Source organism: Stylophora pistillata, chromosome 12 (assembly GCF_964205215.1).
Source record: "Stylophora pistillata chromosome 12, jaStyPist1.2, whole genome shotgun sequence".
Taxonomy (NCBI): Eukaryota; Metazoa; Cnidaria; class Anthozoa; order Scleractinia; family Pocilloporidae; genus Stylophora; species Stylophora pistillata.
The window spans coordinates 9,804,884-9,827,062 of record NC_142530.1 but is presented as its reverse complement, the minus strand read 5'-3'; the positions used below and the strand labels follow the sequence as shown (position 1 = coordinate 9,827,062).

Here is a 22,179-nt window from a genome sequence, read left to right as displayed (position 1 = left end):
AGAATCTTAATTTGTAATATCCAAACTAAAATAGCCATAATACAGATAATAACTAAATATATTATTTTACAACTGTTTTAATGCAGTTACTTAGTGAAAGTGCTTGTTGCATAAAAAAACACCATTTATGGAAATAACTGATTCATAATGTTGAGACTCTGGGAATTTTTGCAATTTGCTTTAAGCTCTCGGTCATATATACACTTTACTCTATCTCTTTGGAAGGAGAAACTTTAATTTCATGTGATAACAATATATAAAGTAGAAAGGAATTTGGGAGGTGATGAAATGAAAGGGAAAAGAAAAAAATATTGTTCAGCATTAGGATACCATTGTATTTTGAATCAACAGGATGGTTCCACTTCTTTGGATGTTGCATCTGTTAAAGGAAAAGCTCCATTCTCTCAGATTCTGAAGAATTTTTCAACTATGCATATAGATGACCAAAGACCATTCTATCTAGAAGTTGACCGATCTGCCATTTGGAAAAGAGCCCTGACATTTTACAAGCAGGCAATGGGAGAAACATACAAGTTAAAGCAAAGACAATCAATTGGATTTGATGGAGAGGAAGGCATTGATGGTGGTGGTGCCCTGCGGGTAGAATTCTTCTGTGAAGTGTTACAAGAGATGAACAAACGCTTATTTGAGGGAGATGAGTACCATGTTCAATGCATCTGGCTGGCCATCCACACAAGTGGTCAACTTAAAATCCAAATCAACTTTAATACAACAACTTGTCATAGATGAGCTAATCCACAAGAGAAAGACGTCTCTAGATGAGATCCGCAAAGGATTGCAGTTGTCAGGTTTGTTTTAATTCATTCAGGACCATCCTGAATTGTTTAAACAAGCATTTGTCCACACTGATTTGAAAGTCACAGCTACTCAAATAAAGGAGCTGCTGAGGGGTTATAGACCTGAGGAATACCCAGAGTGTCAGGCTCATGACTGGTTTATGGACTTTATTGATTCCAATTGTAAGCTGTCATAAAGTAACAAAGCATGTAAAAGCACTAAATTCATTTTCATATATTGTTATAGGACTGGCATAAACTTTGTTAAGACTTCTGATGGACTTATATATTTGTACATGTATGACAATGCTATTGTAATAAGGTGCATTTACAACCTCAGTTTACAAATAACATTAAGGTGATTGTGTTTAATCCTAGATAAACAGCTTGGTGGCCTTATGCAGTTCTGGATTGGCCAACCCCACATTCCACCAATGGGACTAGATCAACCACTACAAGTGAAATACCTACAGGATGATGACAACAAAGTCCTGCCTAAAGCACAGAGCTGCTTCCCTATTCTTTACATTCCAGTTGTACACACCACAAAAGATAGCTTTTTTAAGATTATGCATCAAGCCATCGATTTGGGTGCCATTGGAACAGTGTGGAAAGTGTCCTTTCATATTCATCAAGACGACGTAAGAAGTACTCGGATGAATCATATGAAGCAGTATTCTCTTGTCTTTGAGCATTTTCAATGAGCCTACCCAAAGAGTAGAAGAACTCACCATAATTCGGAATCCATTGAGCGGCCATTTCACTTCTTCATTGCTTGTGCAGTAGTTTACCCAGGCTCATAATAATAACTGGTCAGCGATCTCTTACTCTGGACTCGCATATTTTTTTTCTCTCTACTCTTATTTTTCATATTCTAGACACAATTAGTTTTTCTCGACTTATATAAAGAACACTGACTTGGACTCATATTTTTAAGACTTGGTTACATTTCTTTTCTAGAATGGATGTTGTTTTTTAGTTTTTCGACTGGCATTTCGGTGTCATGTATTTTTGTCCACAATGGAACGCCATACTCATAGTATTTTTTAAAAAATTACTAGTTGTGTGCACTAGTAGTGATCTCGTGTAATCTCTGCTCTGCGATGGACTGATAGAATCCTAATCAAACTTTTACTTCCAGGTAAGTCTTGTTTAAATTTATAATTTTTTAATAACTCTCTCACTTATAAACTTAGTCATCTCTGGAATAAATTACCTGCTGAAATAAAAACATTAAAAAGATTAGTGAGTTCATTTATAAGCTCAAGACTTTTGATTTCAGCAAATTAGGACCCAGCTGTCAATACAACTTTTGTTTATAGTTATTATCGTCTATATGTACATGTATGCCTCATATTTCTCTCCTGACATTACATTCAATTTACATATTTGTAAACAATTTGTCTTTTTATCACCATATTCATATTATTTATCCATAATTTTTATAGTCTTACATTTTATACATGAGCCTCTGGCTCAGGCAATTGGGTAACCATGCCTCATGCAAAGAAAATAAACTTGACTGATTGATTGATTGAGACTTGCTACTTGGCCACTCCAAATCAATTTTAGGCAATACAGATCTTCTATCTTGTCAAATGTTTCACATTTGAAACAATTGGGACTTTCACCACTCTTCCTGTTCTTTGTTTCCATGTGACAAGGTATATCATAGCCTGATATAAAAAATTTTCCTTTTACATGGTGCAACTGCCATAAGGCCATTGAGAGCTATCTCCATAATAAAACGTCAGACTCAAATAAGTAAAGCTGCTGTTTACTTACATTTAAAGATTTTATTCAGTTTATTTTCTACTATAAAATAAGCTAGGTTATAATGTGGATAAAATATTTGGCTTGTTGCTATTTTCTTTTGAGTTATTTTATCACCAGATTTATAATTTGGTGGTGTGTTTCTAAGGATTTTTAGATTTTTCTGAATGTAATGGATTGGCCAAATCAATGTTTAATCACAGCTAATTGTTTAATCCCATCATACTTCATCAAAGTGGAGGAAAATTAACTAACTCATGCAGAGTTATACTACCTCACAAGATGGTTCAAATGCAGCCAATCGCATTGCGTGTTGTGACAGATGCCTGCCAAACAATCTGGCAAAATTATTTTCCAGATGCTCGCCTCATGGTTCTTTGGCTGATGGCTTGCAAAACACTTCCCAATTCTTTCACTGTTTTACAATTCCTCCTGACCCATTGGATGCTCAGATCCCTTGTCCAGGGCCTTACCTATTTCACAGCATCGGCATGCAAAATCAATTCCCACATTACGAGCAACCAGCAGTACTTCCATACCAATTCCCTATCCCACATGCGTCACCCTCCACAAGCTCAGTCACAAGCAGTGAAAGCAAAAGCACAATCAACAAAGAAAATCCACAGCCAGGAGCTACGAAAAGGAACCATGGCTAAACAGAGACCAGGTATTTACTTTAACTGTGGAGGAACAATTTCCCAATGGGCAAGAAAAGAAAAAGCACTGTGTTGAATGCCATCACAAAGAAGCTCAATTTTATTATTAAAGACCAGGGAATACCAAGCTACCGCACAGGTACGCAGTGTGAAGCCTGCATTGAATACCTTCAGGACGAGTACAAATAAGTAAAGGAACAGAATTTCCGAAGTGGCAACAACTGGGAATTGTTCAAATGCTATGACGAGATTGATGAGGTTTTGGGATCAAAGCCAAATATAACGCTCAAAGAAGTTGTCAAATGTGGTTTGCCTGAAGATGCCAACGCAACTGCAGTTGGTGACTCTGAAGCTTCACCTGAATCAAATATTCCAGCAGATCACAAAAGGAATGTAGACCTGGAACAGGAGTTTGACAGGAACTTAAAAGGAAAGCCAAAACATTCTTAAAAAAGGACAAAAGGAAAGTGCCTGCCATACAGAAAGCGAAGGCTGCCTCAGCTCAGTCCAACACATATCTTGTGGAATTTTTACAAGAGAGTTAAAGTTAAGACCACTAGCTTTTTGAGTGCCTCACCAAGAAGGAGGCAGACAGAGATCTCAGAAGTCAAAAACATGTTTGATGCTATAAAAAAAGTGGCCAAAATTTTTAGGGTTTTTGTGCATCAAGTACAAAGATTTTTAATTCTCATTGTTACTGTTGAACATACCTCACTTTAGGACAGCAAGCGGCCAAAGGAAATTTCTATAGCGCAGTTACTTTACGAAATTCCTTATGTGAAAGTCATTGCTCTATTTTAAGTCTGATATATAATTTTTAGCTTAATTGTATAATTAATTTTTACCTTAATTGTATTGCCTCTGAAAATCCTCTTTGAGGAAGTGGTAATAAAGTATGCATGTATGCATGCATGTATGCATGTATGCATGCATGCATGCATGCATGCATGTATGTACCGTATTTACCCGTGTATAATGCGAACTTATTTTTCCCGAAATGAACACCTAAATTCGAGATGCGTATTATACACGGAATCCTTTGTTTAGGCTGACGCGACATTAGAATAACAAAGACACATAAGCGTGCGATGTAATTGGTCTTTAATTTGAGGGTAAACTAACCTACCAATGACATGTTAACAATTTGGATCCTTGAATAAATTTAACTAAGTATTTAAGCGAACAGCTGATCAACAAAACAGTTACTGTAATCTTGACATGACTACAAAACTCGCCGGAACCAAGCGTCAAAGTTACACAGTGTCAGATAAGTTACGAATCATCAATTTCGCCGAACAGCATGGAAATCTCGCTGCTGAAAGAGAGTTCGGAGTATCTGAAAGTAATGTTCGCTTATGGCGGAAGAGCAAGGAAAACTTGAAAAAGATGCCTCGGTTGAAACGAGCAAATCGTGGCAAAAAAGCTGCATGGCCAGAACTTGAGGTTGGTCTCCTCGAATGGATCACAGAGAAACGGAACAATGGTCTCGCCATTTTACCATCGCTGGTGAGGCTGAAGGCCCTCGACATGGCAAAGAACGAGAAATATGGGATTCCACAAGGGCAGTTTAAAGCAGGCAACCACTGGTGTCAGCGTTTCATGAAGCGTAATGGCTTGTCTCTTCGCCAAAAGACAACTCTTGCCCAGCGGCTTCCAGATGACTATGAGGAGAAAATCGTGCGATTCCACCGCTACATTATCGATCTTCGCAAAGAGCACAATTATCCTCTTCATGTTATTGCTAACATGGACGAAACGCCACTAACATTTGACATGCCGCCAAATCGAACCATCAACAACTCGGGAGAGAAAACGATCAAGATTCGTACTACGGGTAATGAAAAGAACCGCATTACAGTCGTGTTGACCTGTGCTGGCGATGGAAGCAAACTGAGACCGATGGTAATCTTCAAAAGAAAAACTCTCCCAAAGGTTGCCAACAAGCACGGAGTTGTAATCGCCGCTCAAGAGAAAGGTTGGATGGACGGTGAAGGAATGAAAACATGGATCGACAAAGTTTGGTGTTCGAGGAGAGGTGGCCTGGGGAGAAGAAGAAGCCTGCTTGTTTGTGACGCGTTTGAAGCCCACGTGACCGAAAGAGTGAAAACAGCACTGACACGAGAAAACACGAACTTAGCAGTAATTCCTGGCGGATTAACCTCGATCTTGCAGCCTCTGGATGTCTCTTTAAACAAGCCGTTTAAAGATGGTGTTAGAAAGAGGTGGATGGAGTGGATGGCGGAGGGAATCCATGAATTTACAGCGAGTGGCCGCCAAAAGAAACCATCCGAGGAACTGATCCTTTCGTGGATCGCAGGAGCATGGCAGGACATTTCCGAAGAAATGATTGAATCCTCATTTCTAAAATGCGGGATCACCAAAAGCCTTGATGGATCCGAGGACGACCTAGTTTACGAGGCCAACGATGACTGCAACAACGAGCTCGATGACTCGTTTGCAAGAGAACTGTTCCAGTCAGACTCCGAGTTCGAGTTTGAAGGATTTGATATGTGAAAGATGTTGTAACCATCATTTCGTTAGTTTGCCAAGTTAATTGAAATAAATAATGTTATACAATTTTACCTTCTTGTTGAGTAGTTTATTTTTCTTTTTTCTCAAAATTTGGTCTGAAATTGGGATTCGTATTATACACGGGCCCTCATTATACACGGGTAAATACGGTATGTATGTATGTATGTATGTATGTATGTATGTATGTATGTATGTATGTATGTATGTATGTATGTATGTATGTATGTATGTATGTATGTATGTATGTATGTATGTATGTATGTATGTATGTATGTATGTATGTATGTATGTATGTATGTATGGTATGTATGTATGGTATGTATGGTATGTATGGTATGTATGTATGGTATGTATGGTATGTATGGTATGTATGGTATGTATGGTATGTATGGTATGTATGGTATGTATGTATGGTATGTATGTATGGTATGTATGTATGGTATGTATGTATGGTATGTATGTATGGTATGTATGTATGGTATGTATGTATGGTATGTATGTATGTATGGTATGTATGTATGTATGGTATGTATGTATGTATGGTATGTATGTATGTATGGTATGTATGTATGTATGGTATGTATGTATGGTATGGTATGTATGTATGGTATGGTATGTATGTATGGTATGGTATGTATGTATGTATGTATGTATGTATGTATGTATGTATGTATGTATGTATGTATGTATGTATGTATGTATGTATGTATGTATGTATGTATATGTATGCAAACATCAAGAACATAGATTTTTCAATTATTGTCACTGGTAAACTTGTTTGAAGTGAAAATCAACCACGTCCAGAGATTTTCTTATTTGAAGTGAACTTGAAGTGCATAGACGTTTTATTGTTGTCACGGTCGACCTTGTTTGAAGTGAACTCTTTCTATCATATGTTGTTAACCCCATTTTCCAATTTCACCCCAATTAGAAAATAGTAAAAACCTCAAAATTGACTACTTGTTTACATAAATGTTAATAATGAAATCATAAGTACCAGAATGACAATTTTTTGCTTAAAATATGAAAACTGAAAGGAAAATGAATTAATCTTTGCAGGAAAAGTGTCATAAAATAAAGTTACAGTACAAATTGTCTTTTATGATGTTCCTTGATCTAGCACCATCCGCATTGATATCATGGCCTGGCAGAGGAACTAAGAAATCCATTCCCATCACTGATGACATCAAATTCAGTGGGATCATTAACCTCCAGGCAAATACCGTGTAGCATGCAACAGGCAATAATTGTACTGGACACTTCTCCACAGATTCATCCAGCTAATTCAGTAGGCACCTCCACCTCCCCTTCAATAGTCGAAATGCTTGCTCCACAACCACTCTTGCACTGCTCAATGACTTGGTGAAATCTTATGTGTTGTCAGTCAGGGATCTGGTCTGAGGAAATGGTGTCATGTCTCAGGTCTTAAGTAATACAGGCCAATCCTTTTTGACGTCATTGTTCATACTTGCCTGCAATGCATGCTGAGTTTCTGGGGCAAAAAGCATGGAGAAATTCTAGAGAAATACAGGGAGAGCAAGAAATTTGTCTGTTTAACATTGTTTAAACTTAGAAAATGGTGAGTTCTTGCTGTGTTATACGTTGTACAGTTAGTATGAACCCAGGAGAAACTGGCTTTTATAATACTGTCAGAAAAAGAACCAGATCAACAAATACAGAGGTAGGACTCCTTTAGATGAGTTGACCTTGAGAACCACTCTATACCATGGACACCAAAGCCCAGATTATCAAGTTTGCAGTAGCCTGAGGATCAGGCTCTCTAGGGGTTTTAGGAAGGGGAGGGGAGGGGAGGGGAGGGGAGATCCTGATACAAAGCCATAGCGGAAGCACGAATCCTAAAGTCAATTCCACACTTGACGCCAATTACAACCAAGATTATCAACGCCTCCATGGCTGATGGAGAATTTCCTGATCAGTTAAAACAATCCCTGGTACGTCCATCTTTAAAGAAGCCTTCGTTGGACCCGAACTGTCTCTCAAATTACAGACCGATTGCAAATCTATCTTTTCTCTCGAAAACAATCGAAAGGGTGGTTGCAAATCAAATATACAAATATATGGCCAATGTTATTTCGAGTTAGTTCCAGCGATGCAGTCAGCATACCGCAAATACTAATCCACTGAAACTGCTTTACTAAAAGTCTCAAATGACATCCTAAGAGCTGTAGATCAAAAGAAGAAGTAGTACTTGTTTCGCTAGACCTTTCCGCTGCGTTCGACACGATCGACCACAACATAATACTTGAAAGAATGGAGAAACGTTTCGGATTTGGAGGTATCGCACTAAAATGGTTCAAATCATACCTAGAACATCGTGTTCAGTCAGTGAAGATCAAATACTCCATCTTTAAGCCTCGACATATCTCCTACGGTGTACCCCAGGGATCAGTACTTGGTCCACTACTCTTTCTAATGTATACCTCGCCTGCAGAAGGCATTGTTGCTGAACATGGCCTAAACTGTATGATATATGCTGATGATTCCCAACTTTACACAAAGACAAACTCCTCTGACAGAATGCTGGGCATGGAAAGATTGAAATCATGTGTTAATGCAATCATGGAGTGGGCCAAGAAAAACAGATTGCAGTGCAACCCTTCAAAAACAGAAATCATTCATTTCCTCTCACGCTTCTCAAAAAATCCTCCTTTCTGTAATATCAATATTGGAGATGATGTCATTAATTTATCTAATACGGTCCAAGACCTAGGCATCATGCTTGATTCTGTGATGAACTTACGCTCGCATATAAATTCCATCTGTTAATCATTGACTCTAGCAATCAGTAATATTGGTCGCGTTCGTAAATACCTCTCGATGCAGCAAAATGAAAGATTGATACACGCCTTCATCTCATCGAGACTTGATTACTGTAATAGCCTATTGTACGGTCTACCGATTTGTGACATCGGAAAGTTCCAATGGATCCAAAACACAGCTGCCCGCTTGTTAGTCGGTGCTAAATCAAGAGACAGTATAACACCTATACTTATGAAACTTCATTGGCTCCCGGTCACAAAACGAATTCAATTCAAGATACTGTTGATAACATACAAAGCACTAAATGACCTGGCTCCAACCTATATTGTTGAACTTCTTAGTCAATATATTCCAGCACGAAACCTTTGTTCGTGAAACATGAATCTACTTGAGGTCCCAACAATTCGAACTAAAACGTATGGGCAAAGAGTATTCTCCTACGCTGCACCGTATTTGTGGAATCAACTACCTGAATGCATAAAAAACGCCGAATCTGTTGACTCCTTTAAACCGTTATTGAAAATTTATCTGTTCAAAAATTAAGCCACCAGATTTTTTTTGATATCGTACGTTGTCAAATATAAGTATAACATAATAATTGATTAGTTTAGATAGAGTAGCGAAAATTACATGTATAGGATTTTTATTGAAATTTTGTTAATTGTAATTGTAAAGTGCATGGAGTTTAATTTTAATGCGCTAAATAAGAACTTATTATTAAATTAAATTAAAAGTGCATTGCAGTTTCTTCCGGGTATAATTCTGAAGAAAGAGCAGGTTGAGTGTGTCAAAACTTTAGTTGTCAATCACCGAGACGTTCTTGGTGTTCTTCTAACAGGATTTGGAAAAAGTATAATTTACCAAATTCTTCCAAAGATTTATTTCAATTTATGGAAAGCAAAACGCAGGGAAGAGAAAACCTTCAAGATAATTGTAGTTAACCCGCTCAAGTTCATTCGAAATCAACAAAGAAAGAAACTTTGCACACTTGGGATCAAAGCTGTTGCTCTTGAATCGTGTGATAAAAAATCACTTGAAGATGCACAAATAATTTTGGAAACGCTGAACACTGGATGCTGAAAAAGCACAAAAACCAATTCAAAACGGGTGTCTTAAGAAACATTTCAGTGCTGGTGATCGACTGGCCACACACAATCGAAACACGGTGAGTTAGTAGAGCTTCTGCCCTTATTAATTTTTGTTAAGCCCTTGGCCTTAATGGGTTGCCATTGTACTTTGCAGCACAAGGTCCTTGAGTATAAGTCTTAAGTTCTTTACGAATTAGTTGAATGAGCTCTTTGACAAGCTCTCACCGGACCGGTGGAAAACTCAAGGCAGCTTTGGCAGCAGCACGATAGTATGATGAGGACTGTTTGTAAGGGAAACTGTCATCCGCACCTTGATCGCTATGCGATTCAGCATTCCCAAATGAACACGTGCTTGCTAAGATATATAATAAACAGAGTAATCAACATGGACATCTTGCCTCTTTTGCTCTTAGTTTAACATGGTGTCAGGAGTGGGATCCAAAGCTGAATTTTTATAAGCGAACCATTTCACGACGAACATAAACCTTTTATTCAAACATGGTCAAACAACTGCCATCAACCACTTTGACACAGCGTAAAACACACATTACTTTACCGGTCGCATGATGCCCAAACACGACAGGAGGGACGGGGAATGTTTTGTTTGATGCATAGAAAACATGGCACATCAAATAACCAAAACAAGAGCAAGAAGTGTAACCTGAAGCCAGCAGTTGGATTTCAATGGAAAGCGGTTTAAGATCATGCCAATTAACAACAACATGCAGCAGCCATTACAGTAGAGCTTGTCAGCTAAGTGTAGACTTTTGAAGAAGTGAGCAAAATTGAAGATGCTAAAGATGAAGTTTTCTACAAAACATTGCTTTCTATGTACTGGATTACGAAAGGGGAAATCTCCAACAAGAAGTTCAAGAGTCTTCTGGGACTTCTTCAGCAAGTAGGTCTTGAAGATATCAAGTTTTTTAAACACCGTTGAGCTGGTTTAGAAAGAGATGTTTCTTCTCATTGGTAGCATCTTGAAAGCACAATTAGTAAAGGATATATCAAAAGTTAAATGCTTTGGACCTCTAGCAGATGAAGTTTGTGATGTTTCCTAGCAGCAAGCAATCTGTTGCAGAATTCAAGCTCAGCTGATGCTGAAGCAATAACAAATGCTATTGTTGCACAACTAGAAGATGCTGGGATTGATAAAAAGAAGCTTTTAAGTTTTTCCTCAGATGGAGCTTCAGTTATAACAGGGAAAAGAAATGGTGTTGGCACAAGATTGCGCCCTGAAAACAAGCCTTTGATAAATATACACTCCATTTGCTATTGCCTGGCTTTCGCCTGTGGTCATGTCAATGACATTTCCTAGATCAAGGAAGTGAGAAAATTCTCCTTCAGTTGTGGTCTTTCTTTCACCTCTCTGCTAAGAAAAGTGCAACTTATGCAAAAGCCGTGTTAACCGTCAGACAGATTAGTGTTAGCAACGGAGGGAAGAACAAGCTACGAAAGAGATTTCTGAAGGCATGCAGAACTAGGTGGTTGTCGAGAGAAAAAGCAATCGAAGGCGTGTACGAGGATTATGAGGCATTCCTTCAAACACTTACAGTTTTCAAAGAAAGTGGGGATGCAACTGCCACTGGTCTCTTACTACAAACATGCAGTTTAAAATTCCTTGGCACAGTATACTTACTGCAAGAAGTGCTTCCAATTTTTAGCCGCTTGAGAAAATCTTTTCAATAAGGAGAAGTTTGTCTAGCATCCATTGCTCCCGCAAATGAGTACACAGTTGATCGTCTCCATGATTCTGGTAATCAGCATAAACACTTGGCAAGATTGAAGGAAGATTTGTCAGAGAATGGTAGACTTCAAAGATGTGACCCTCCAAGCTTGACACCCCACATGGAGAAGCAAACTGTTTAACAACAAAATATGTAGATGCCTTAAGAGAGAACATTCAAAATCGATTTGATGGAAACCTTAAGGTTCTTACCACCTTTAAGGGCTTTGACCCAACTGCTGTTTTCAAGAGAAGCGCACCTGGCTTTAAAGTGCTACTGAAACGAAATTTTCGTATCTGAGATTTTCGCTCTAACCTGTAGTTTTGAATATGCTGATTGTCATGAGATAGTTTGCTTTGGCCAAAAAGAAGCAAAAGATATCTTTTTTAACCGTTCAAATCAAAAATTTTACACAAAACCATGTCCGGGCTCTGGTACCGAGCGAAATGGATTGATGATGTCACTGGTTGTGTTCACTCCGATAGCGTGGTTTATTTCACTCACTGTTTGTTTGTATTCGTGGGCGAAGGAGATGGCAGATATTGAAGTTTTGTCAAGTGAATCTTCTTCTGAACGATGCGAAGTTGTCTCCAGTAGCGAAGAGGAAGATGGTGGCGTAAAATGGGGTTGACAGGCCTATACGACTCCCCGGCGTGTGTTTAGAGTAGCCTATTCAAAGTTTAGCCCTCACGAGTATGTCTTTGAGCGACCGCCCTCTTTTGTAAGATACGAGCGGCGGATTTTTGTATAGTTCGCTCAGTAGTGGTTGTGTTTCTATTAAATGCCAGTTTTTCATGACAATTTGCTTTATGTGTGGCACTGAGTACGCACATCAGGGATTGCGTCTTTTTCGAATCGTTCGCCTTTGTAGATGTACAGCTATTTTTTTGGACTGTCTCGATCGTTAAGTTGTCTTGATTGCTTTCAGCTTGCGCCACGCGCGCTGATTCGATCGTACTACAGTTCTTAGTGTTCAGTGTTCCAGCCGTTTTGGCTCGTTTTCTTTTCTTTATTTCGGTATTAAAACGACCGATTTCACGTTCATAGAAGCACATGATCGCCTTTACTGTTTCTTGCTCCGCGTTGTTAAGGATTTGCTTTATCTCATTTTTGAAATCCTCGTCTGCTCTTATTTTGGCCCTCACCCTATATTGTAGGGATTCTGGGCATGTTCTGCTAGGCATTTGGTACAGAGGGATTTGTTCGTTATCCTCAGACTTGCCGAGTAGATCATCTTCAGTGGCAGTGTCGTATGAGGCTTCCATGTTTACTTCACTCTCTGAATGGCATTGCTTTGGCCCGGGGCGTTTAGTAGCCCATCTGCCATTAGAATGTCTTTTGACATTTTCTGTAGATGGTCAGCCAAGACCGCGGTTTCGATCCTAATCTTGTGGATCTCGTCAGTTGCCGATTAACTAAATAGACTGGTAGAGATTCGTTCTCGGTATCAGTCGGGAATTTTGCTCCCTATCCAGGCGAACCTCTCGCAGATAGCCAAGATGCCGATGTGGCCGCCGATGAAGAAGAAGAGGATGGCATTTTGCCCGAAATCCTCTTTTTCGGCTTCCCAACATGCAAGCCACATTCCATGCTTTTACCCTTCTTTCACAGAAGTACACAACCAGTGACGTCACAGGGCTATTTTGGCCGCGCCAAGATGGCCGCCAATTTTGATCTCAGCCGGTCAACTTCGAATGGTTAAAAATGTACTTTCCGCTCTGCGTTGGCCCAAAAAAAGTACACAGCGTTTGCAAATAACGTTCAAACTCTATTATATTGCAAAAATCTCGGATATGAAAATTACGTTTCAGTAGCACTTTAAGCAGTAGGTCATAGCAGATGTTAGATTGTTAGGAGACCTCTTCTATCAAGATTGGGAGGATAAGGACTCAGAGAAAGAAGAGCTCTTCTGTGAGTGGGCAAAGTTCAAGTACAATCTTTTGGGTGTACAAAGCAAGCTCCCTCCAGAGATAGCATGACCAAACGTAGCCAAGACACCTTGTAAATGCAAGACACCAACCGAGTGGTTACTGAAGCATATGCTCAGCATACAGTTCACTTATTAGCATCTTTTCCCTTGAATTTTAGAACTGGCAGAAGTATGTCTGTCACTGCCAGTTGGCAATGCCTGGCCTGAGCAAGGGCCATTTTGTATTAAAAAGGCTAAAAACCAATCTCCGCTAAACCCTGAAAAATGACGTGCTGGAAATAATGGCCCTGATGCAAGTCAAAGCCAGTCCTTGATTCATGAGGTGGCTGAGCTAATCGCCAAACCCCGATTACATTTGGCAAAATTCCCACCAGAGATAAACTGCCAGTACATGTTGCAACTACTGCAGATGCCTCTGTACAAGTGGACACAGAGACTGGATGTGTTCAGAGCATGGAAGGCAGCTGCTGCTTTAGTGAAGAACATTGACCAAATAATACACCAAGAAGTTGAGCAGACAGTAGACTATTTAAAGCTTCCACCTATGGATGCCACATCTGAAGCAAAGGAAAGCAACAAGTCCGAAGACAGCGATGACGAATAGATTGTTTTAAAAACTCCTACAGTTCATACATAATCTACTGAGAGCTTTGAAGCTTAGCGTTAACTAATTTGTCTTCCAGGGATTTAATTTGGATATATCAACAAAGTTGAAATGTTAAATTGGCCACTGTAACGATTACAAAAGCTGACGTTTCCAGCATTAGCCCTTTGTAGGAGCGAATAGAGGAATTGTGGGTTGTGTGTGTTTTTAAAGGCAGAAAATGAAGGAAAGGACACGTTTTGCATTGTGCACAAGTGCATTTAAAAGTGCCTGGAAAGAATTTCTGACCAAAAAATTGCCATTGTTTTTGTCACCTTTGAATGAAATTAGCGTAGGCTGCGAAAAGATAGTGCTTGTCTCTGGATCGTTTTGAAGTAATGTAAAGTTTTTAAGAATGATGGATTTGACTGAGTGGTTGTGAGGGTGAAACAAGGGTGAATGGAATGCGGTCGGAATCTTCCTTTTGTAACGTTTTTAGTGCTGAATGTCGATGAATAAGTTGGGCGCAGTGGTAACCCACTTGAACGACAGAAACAGGGTAACCACATTTGTCGAAAAACTGGCACATTGACTCTGATTTGAGGTGGAAATCAGAGTCATCACTACATAAATGGTTAAGTCTTAGAAACTGAGAAAAAGGAATGGAATTCTTAACATGAGATGGATGCAAAGATGAATATTGTTACGGGTTTCGCCGCCTTTTTCATCAGTAGGCCCTGGGACCCAATCGGTCAGTTTTATTTCCCAGGCCCGTTCGGTTCACAGCTCGTGTGTGTTGCATTTTAGTTTCGGTAGGTCTCACCATAATTTATCACCTCAGTTTCTCAGTTAATCATTCATCGCAGCCACATCCATGTAAATTTTCATCGTTCCGTTATTTTATCGTGTTTGCCTTGTCGTATTTTCTGTTTTCTGTTTCCTGTTTTCGTTTCATCGTTTTCTGTATTTTATTTACATGTAGTTTCACCATTTGACACTGAGAGAAAAAAACCATCGATTTGTATACTCTTCGTGTCTCGGTTGAACACTACGCTAAGAACACGACAAATATAACAAGCAATTATGTGAGTCTGTAGGTTTGTAATACACACTAGTGCACAAACCGTTGCCTTCAATTGAAACTTTGATGTCTAAAAAGAATAAAGACTTCTCAGAAATTTCCCATGTATATTTCAGAGCCGGGTGAAAAGAATTGACTGTGGTTATGAATTGAGTCAGCTCCTCTCTGGTAGAGGAGGTAGCACCGATACAGTCGTCGATATAGCGACCGTAGAGTTCAGGTTTGGAGCCGTTGTATTGGCTGAAAAAGTCGTGTTTGACAAAACCTACGAAAAGATTGGCATAGCTAGGTCCCATTTTGGTGCCCATGGCTACATCAATGGTTTGTTTAATGTTGTCCCAGAATGAAAAATAATCCAGTGTGAGCACTAGTTCGGCTAAGCATAGTAGTGTTTCAGATTTAGGTTGCTTAACAGGACATTGATCAAAAAAATGTTAAGGGCAAGAAGACCTTCACCATTAGGAATGACAGTGTAAAGAGATGTGATATCCATGGTGTAAAGAAGTTTGTTTTGGACAAGGAAATTAAAGTCGCGAAAGATTTGAAGAACGTGTTGGCTGTCTTCAATATTCAATGGTAAAGTTTTGACGATGGGAGCCATCATTTTATCTAAAGGCTGATAGTTTCGAAAGAAACTGTTTGGGGCTGCGTCGGTGGGAGTAACGAAATAATTTGGATATATCAACCAAGTTGAAATGGTAAATTGGCCCCTGTAATGATTACAAAAGCTGACGTTTCGAGCGTTAGCCCTTCGTCGGAGCAAATAGAGGAATTGTGGGTTGTGTGTGCTTTTAAAGGCAGAAAATGGAGCTACATTATTGGTGGGAGCATGGCAACGAGAAAAACATGAATAAATTAGTGGAATGAAAAGCGTTCGTTGATCCCTGTGGGATTTAGACTGCCAGTTTAAAAGATGAGCTTTTGTTCAAGATTTTTACGGCTTTCCGTGCCACCTAAGTGCAAGAAAAGACCGCAGATTGCCATATGTTGCTTAGAATGGTTAGGTAAATTAAAATGTCCAGCGACTGGTTTTGATGTGTCCTTGTCATTCCTTTCCACGTCTCAAAGGTGTTCTCAGAATTGGTCACCTAGTCTTCTGCCTGTCTCACCAATGTATATCTTTTAGCAATAACTGCAAGTTATGATATAGATTACATTGGCGGAGGTGCATGTGAAGTGATCGGTGATGTTAATGGTCGTTTAGGTCCTGATATTTTATCAGTGTTGTGAATGAAAGGACACATTTTGCATCATGCACGAGCGCATTTAAAAGTGCCTGGTTGGTCATTAGTCAGAAAAGAACTTCTGACCAAAAAATTGCCTATGTTTTTGTCGCGTTTGAATGAAATGAGCGGAGGCTGCGAAAAGATAGTGCTTTTCTCTGGATTGTTTTGAAGTAATTTAAAGTTTTAAGAATGATGGATTTAACTGAGTGGTTGTGAGGGTGAAACGTGAGAGTGAATGGAATGCGGTCGGAATCTTCGTTATGCGACGCTTGTAGTGCGGAAACAGGGTAACCACGTTTACCTAAGAACTGGCACATTGACTCTGATTTGTGGTGGAAATCAGAGTCATCACTACATAAACGACAAAGTCTTAGAAACTGAGAAAAAGGAATGGAATTCTTAACGTGAGATGGATGCAAAGACGAATATAACAAGTAATTATGCGAGTCTGTAGGTTTGTAATACACACTAGTGCATAAAACGTTAGCTTCAATTGAAACTTTGATGTCTAAAAAGGATAAAGAATTGTCAGAAATTTCCCAAGTATATTTCAGAGCCGGGTGAAAAGAATTGACTGCGGTTATGAATTTAGTGAGCTCCTCTCTGGTAGATACAGTCGTCGACGTCGCAACCGTAGAGTTCAGGTTTGGACCCATTGTATTGGCTAAAAATTGATGTTCGACAAAACCTACAAAAAGATTGGCATAGCTAGGTCCCATTTTGGTGCCCATGGCTACACCACTGGTTTGTTTGAAGAAGTTGTTTCTGAATGAAAAACAATTTTGTGAGCACTACTTCAGCTAAGCGTAGTAGTGTTTTAGATTTAGGTTCCTTAACAGTAGGTTGATCAAAAAAATGTTTAAGGGCCAGAAGGCCTTCGCCATTAGGAATGACAGTGTAAAGAGACGTAATATCCATGCTGAAAAGAAGTTTGTTTTGGCCAAGGAAATTAAAGTCTCGAAAAATTTGAAGAGCGTGTTGACTGTCTTTAATATATGATGGCAAAGTTTTGACGATGGGAGCCATAATTTTGTCTAGATAGCTGGAGATAAGTTCGGTAGGGCAACTGCAAGCCGATATCTTTTTGCACTTATTGCAAAAAGATATACATTGGCGAAACAGGCAGAAGACTAGGTGACCGATTCTGAGAACACCTTCGAGACGTGGAAAGGAATGACAAGGACACATCGAAACCAGTCGCTAGACATTTTAATTTACCTAACCATTCTAAGCAACATATGGCAATCTGCAGTCTTTCCTTGCACTTAGGTGGCACGAAAGCCGTAAAAATCTTGAACAAAAGCTCATCTTTCAAACCGGCAGTCTAAATCCCACAGGGATCAAGGAACGCTTTTCATTCCACTAATTTATTCATGTTTTTCTCGTTGCCATGCTCCCACCAATAACGTAGCTCCATTTTCTGCCTTTAAAAGCACACACAACCCACAATTCTTCTATTTGCTCCAACGAAGGGCTAACGCTCGAAACGTCATCTTTTGTAATCATTACAGTGGCCAGTTTACCATTTCAACTTTGTTGATATATCCAAATTATTTTGTCTAGATAGCTGGAGATAAGTTCGGTAGGGAAACTGCAAGCCGAGACAAGGGCCCGACCTGGGTTGTTAGGTTTGTGAATTTTAGGTAAAAAGTAAATACAAGAAGTTCTAGGAGTGGTTTTCATTCACCCCAGCCGACTTTCTTAATCTCAATGCCATGTCTGGGGTTCCAATGATTGAAATCAATAACCCACATGATCCAGACTATGGAAAGAGCTCAACTGACAAACTACTAGAAATCTGTGGTAAGGGTCAGCAACACCTTAACTCACTTTGGCGAGTCTAGAAAGGTGGCTACTTACTTAACCTTCGAGAAAGAAGCCAAAACATGTAAAGGGTCCTGGCATTCAAGCAGCCAAAGAGCCTAGAGTGGGTAGTGTAGTGCTTTTAAAAGAAGATTTACCACGTGGGGTCTGGAAAATGGGAAAATTACAGAACCAATTTCAAGCAGTGATAGGAAGTTCTGGGCAGGCAAAGTTCTTCTTCTAACCAAGAATGTACTCAAAAGACTCCTAAATCTACTCTACCCATTAGAATACAGGACTGTTCAAGAAATTGATACAACACAGGATGGAGAACAGTTAAAAGAAACTGTAGAAGTTACCTCAACTACTTTGCATCCCACTCGTGCGACAGCAACTAGAGTACAAAAACAGATGCAAAGACTTCTTTCTTCTGAAACAGGAACCTTTTCCAAGCTTGGGAGTTTGGAACTGGAAACTAGCGGTAGGACTGGCAATAAGCCTGCCCTGGCTACTTAGGCAAAAGGATGACTAAGGACGGGCTAACAAACAATTTTGACTTTGAATGTTTAACAAATTTCCTTAACTTTTCAAAGTAGAAATTTCAATTTAAGGTGTAAACAGACTGTGACCACATCCTCGGCAACACCACCTCACCTGTCACAGACATCATCAGTAAAGACAACATGAACCATCATTTTTTTACTGATGATAGCCAAATTTATTTCTCCTTTAAGCAAAGTGTGCCTTGCAAACTAACTACATCCAAATTGGACATTGAGTAATTCATTCCCAAGGTTAACAATTGGTCATCAGCCAATAACTTCATGCTTAATCATGACAAAACTGAGCTCCTTGTTTTGCATGCCCATCATCAACCACGACCCCTGCTAGAATCTATTCTTGTTTGTTCAGGTGTGATCTACTTATCGAACTCAGAAAAGAACATCAGTGCCTGGCTCAACATATATCTCCACAGACAAACGAATGAATGAACAGGCTGCTTTTTACCACCTGAGCAACATTGCTCAAATTAATAAACATATTTTTCTGTCACTGTGAAACTTTGATCCACACATTTATAACATCCAAGATTGACCACTCTAATATACTACTCTCAGGTCTTAGGCAGGACCAACTCTAAAAACTCCTGTACATCCAAAATTCAGCAGCCCAACTTCTGTCAGGCTCATGCAAACACAAGCACATTACACCTGTGCTAAGAGATCTGCATTGGTTACCCATTCATAAATGTATTTGTTTTAAAATTTTATTGATGACTTTCAAATGTCTTTATCAACTAGTCCCATCCCATTTAAGTGACCTCTTAATTCACTACAGACCATCAAGGACATTACATTTGTCTGATAAAGAACTTGTGATACAGCCCCACTGCGAACTTAAAACATAGGGGGAGCAAGTTTTTTCCTTCATTACCCTAAAACTCCCATAAGTATAAACCCTTCAAAGTCAATAGAATCTTTTCAATCTATTGTTGACTACCCTTTTAGAATCATCAACTGTTTTTTAGGCTTTTTTCTTGGTGTTACATCATTCATTGTTTTAAAGTGCTGTTGGTTCAGTGCAAAAACAGCACTCTATAAGAAGGTTATTATTATAAAATATTTGGGTTGTTGCTACTTTCTTTTGAGTTATTTCATTACTAGATTTGAAGTTTGATACTGCATTTTTAAGGATCTTTTGAGTGACTTCAACAATCTTGAAAAAGCTCAGTTACATGACAATTGTGACTAGGGCCTCTACTGAGACAATGTTGGCTGCTCAAGAAGAAGAAGTGAAGAGCAACTCTGCCTTTCCAAGTTTTAAAATATTTTTTAAAGACTTCTTAAGAAGCACTAATAGTTTTTAACTATTACTTTTATAAGCATTGTAATATTATAATTTTTTATTCTTTTGATAACATTTCTTACATTGTAATTAAATTCTGAAAAGACTAAATAATGGAATACTTTTTGTAATACCTTCGACAGTCTTGAAAAAGGTCAATTACATGAAAAGCGAGACAATGGTCTCTATTGAGTCTGTCCATTTTTTCCTGTAGTGTGTTAAAACAGATGCAAGACACGACTGAGTAGATCAGCTGCAAACAACAGTGTCAGCCCTTTCTCTCTCATAACATGCCTTGCACATTAAACAATGTACCTAAAATTATTTCATTTGTACTGATTCTGTTTAAAACCACAAAGGTGTTGGGATTGTGAACAGGAGTGAGGCTAATGAAACTTCAGCAGTAAGCTGTGAGGCTCCAATGACAAAAGAGCATCTGGGTTTTCTTACGGAGACACAAGGTATGCTACCTTTGCACTCTTAATAGTAGTGCACCACATGAATAATATGAATATGTTGGACAAAAGGTTCTTTTTTTACGGTACAACTGAAGTTATTCTTTTTCCCAGTGTTTGATGTTTTAGTAGTGGCACATGGCTGTATTGCAGCTTAAAATATGGATCTTGTCTAAAGGAATGCTTCATTCCTTTTACTCTTGGTATGACACTATGCATACACTTGTAATTTTAGACTCATTTTGTGGAGAGGATTAGAACTATTTCTTGAAAGTTAGCATTTCAGCGGTATTAATGGTATTTTTAAATATTTTTACAGGTGCAAAGTCTGACCACAGATGGATGGGGGCTCAAAGTGGTTTTTACAATTGTCAGGCAAAGGTAAGATGTCTTTCTTAAGACAGTAATCAAAAGCTATTTCCTCTCCAATTATCTTGCTAATGTCAAATTCCTACTTGATTTAAGATGAATACTATAGTTTATTGTGAATATTTTACAGTGGAAAGTACAAGGACTCCTGAGTACTTCTGCATGAAGAACAGTCTGTGTCACATAATTGTATCAGTTAAGAACAATCTAGTTAATTGTAAGATGTAATACGACTCTTTTTTCTGTCTTTTAAAGAACATGCACTTAACATGGTGGCAGTAGTTTACAAGAACCTTTGAGCCAAAGGAAAACTAAGGAAAATGTCTAATGAGAAAAAGTCTTCAACCTCAAACCTCTTACTTTCATAAGACTGTTTGCTACACCATATCCCCAAACCACCTCAAGTACATATGTACTGGGATTCTGATGAATTTACTGGTGTTGAGGGATTCACTCTAGAGGAAATGAAGGCATTGTTTGGACTGAACATTGCAATGCAATTATCAAATTGCCGAAAGATCAAATGTAGTGGCAGCAGAAGATTTCTTCAGAATGTGGGTGCAAGTATTCTAGAAATGCTCACAACTGGGGGAAATTGTGCTGTTTGTACAAAAGCATCAGAAACAGTCACAAAAATTGATTTAAAGACACTCCAAAGGATAGGTCATCACCAGTCCCTTATGTGCCACACCCAAGCTTATCTTGCAGTCTGTGTAATGTACTCCCATGCATAAAAAGATTACCATTCCAAAGTTGAGTTTGAACATTAGGGTGTGGCTACAAGTTTTTAAAGCAGAATTGTTAAAGATAAAATATGTCTATTAAAATTAATTTTAGTAACATTGATTTTTTTATTGAAATTCGTGATTATATAGCACTGTAAAGACAGCAAGGCTTTCAAATCTGTTGAGAATATTTAAGATGAACTTAAAGTTGAAAAGTTAGACAAGTACAAAAGAGAATGGGGAAATACGTTCTCAACCTCAAGGCAACAAAGAAACGGAAAACTTGATGGATGGATGGTTTCCCTATTGGAGGTTGTGGGCCCGACTCAAGAGAGGATCAAGTAATTTGCCAAAACATGGTGAAGATATCCAATCCAAAGAGAAAGAGGAGCTGCAGGGAAGGAACTGCACCTTACAAGACTGACAGCTGCTCACCCGAGGTTTTTTTGGAGATCTATTAATTTATGTCAGTAAGTGATGAAAAACTTCTGGAGAGATGTGTTCTGGGCATAACACAAAACCCACACGAGTGTGTTAACTCTATGGCTTGGATCGGATGTCCAAACATGAGCACCATGGTGTCAAAATTGTTTCCTGTGGCATCAGCAGTCTCCCCCTTCCATAGTGGAGCAAACGGCAGACTCAGAGTAATACAGAGACTGTCTATTCCTGGTGGAGTTTCCACAGGGAGATTTTTCAAGCAAGAGACGAGAAGAGAAAGGAAGCACAGTCAAGATGAGCAGCTCTTACACATTTGACAAGAAGAAGTCCTATGAGAGGTAGAAGTTACCTATCAGTCAGGAGCCCTTCA

The 22,179-nt window shown here is 38.9% G+C and overlaps 1 long non-coding RNA gene and 1 pseudogene across 1 annotated transcript; one reads left to right on the top strand and one right to left on the bottom strand.

The window, feature by feature from the left end:
* Nucleotides 1-1,680: 1,680 nt before the first annotated feature.
* Nucleotides 1,681-3,849, top strand: LOC148718718 (uncharacterized; annotated as a pseudogene).
* A 2,716-nt stretch (nt 3,850-6,565) lies between these two features.
* LOC148718717 (uncharacterized) lies at nt 6,566-12,909 on the bottom strand. Its single transcript, XR_015994314.1, has 2 exons — nt 8,084-12,909; nt 6,566-7,275 (listed from the first exon to the last, which is right to left on the bottom strand). It is a non-coding gene; the product is annotated as an uncharacterized LOC148718717 (long non-coding RNA).
* Between the last annotated feature and the right edge of the window lie 9,270 nt (nt 12,910-22,179).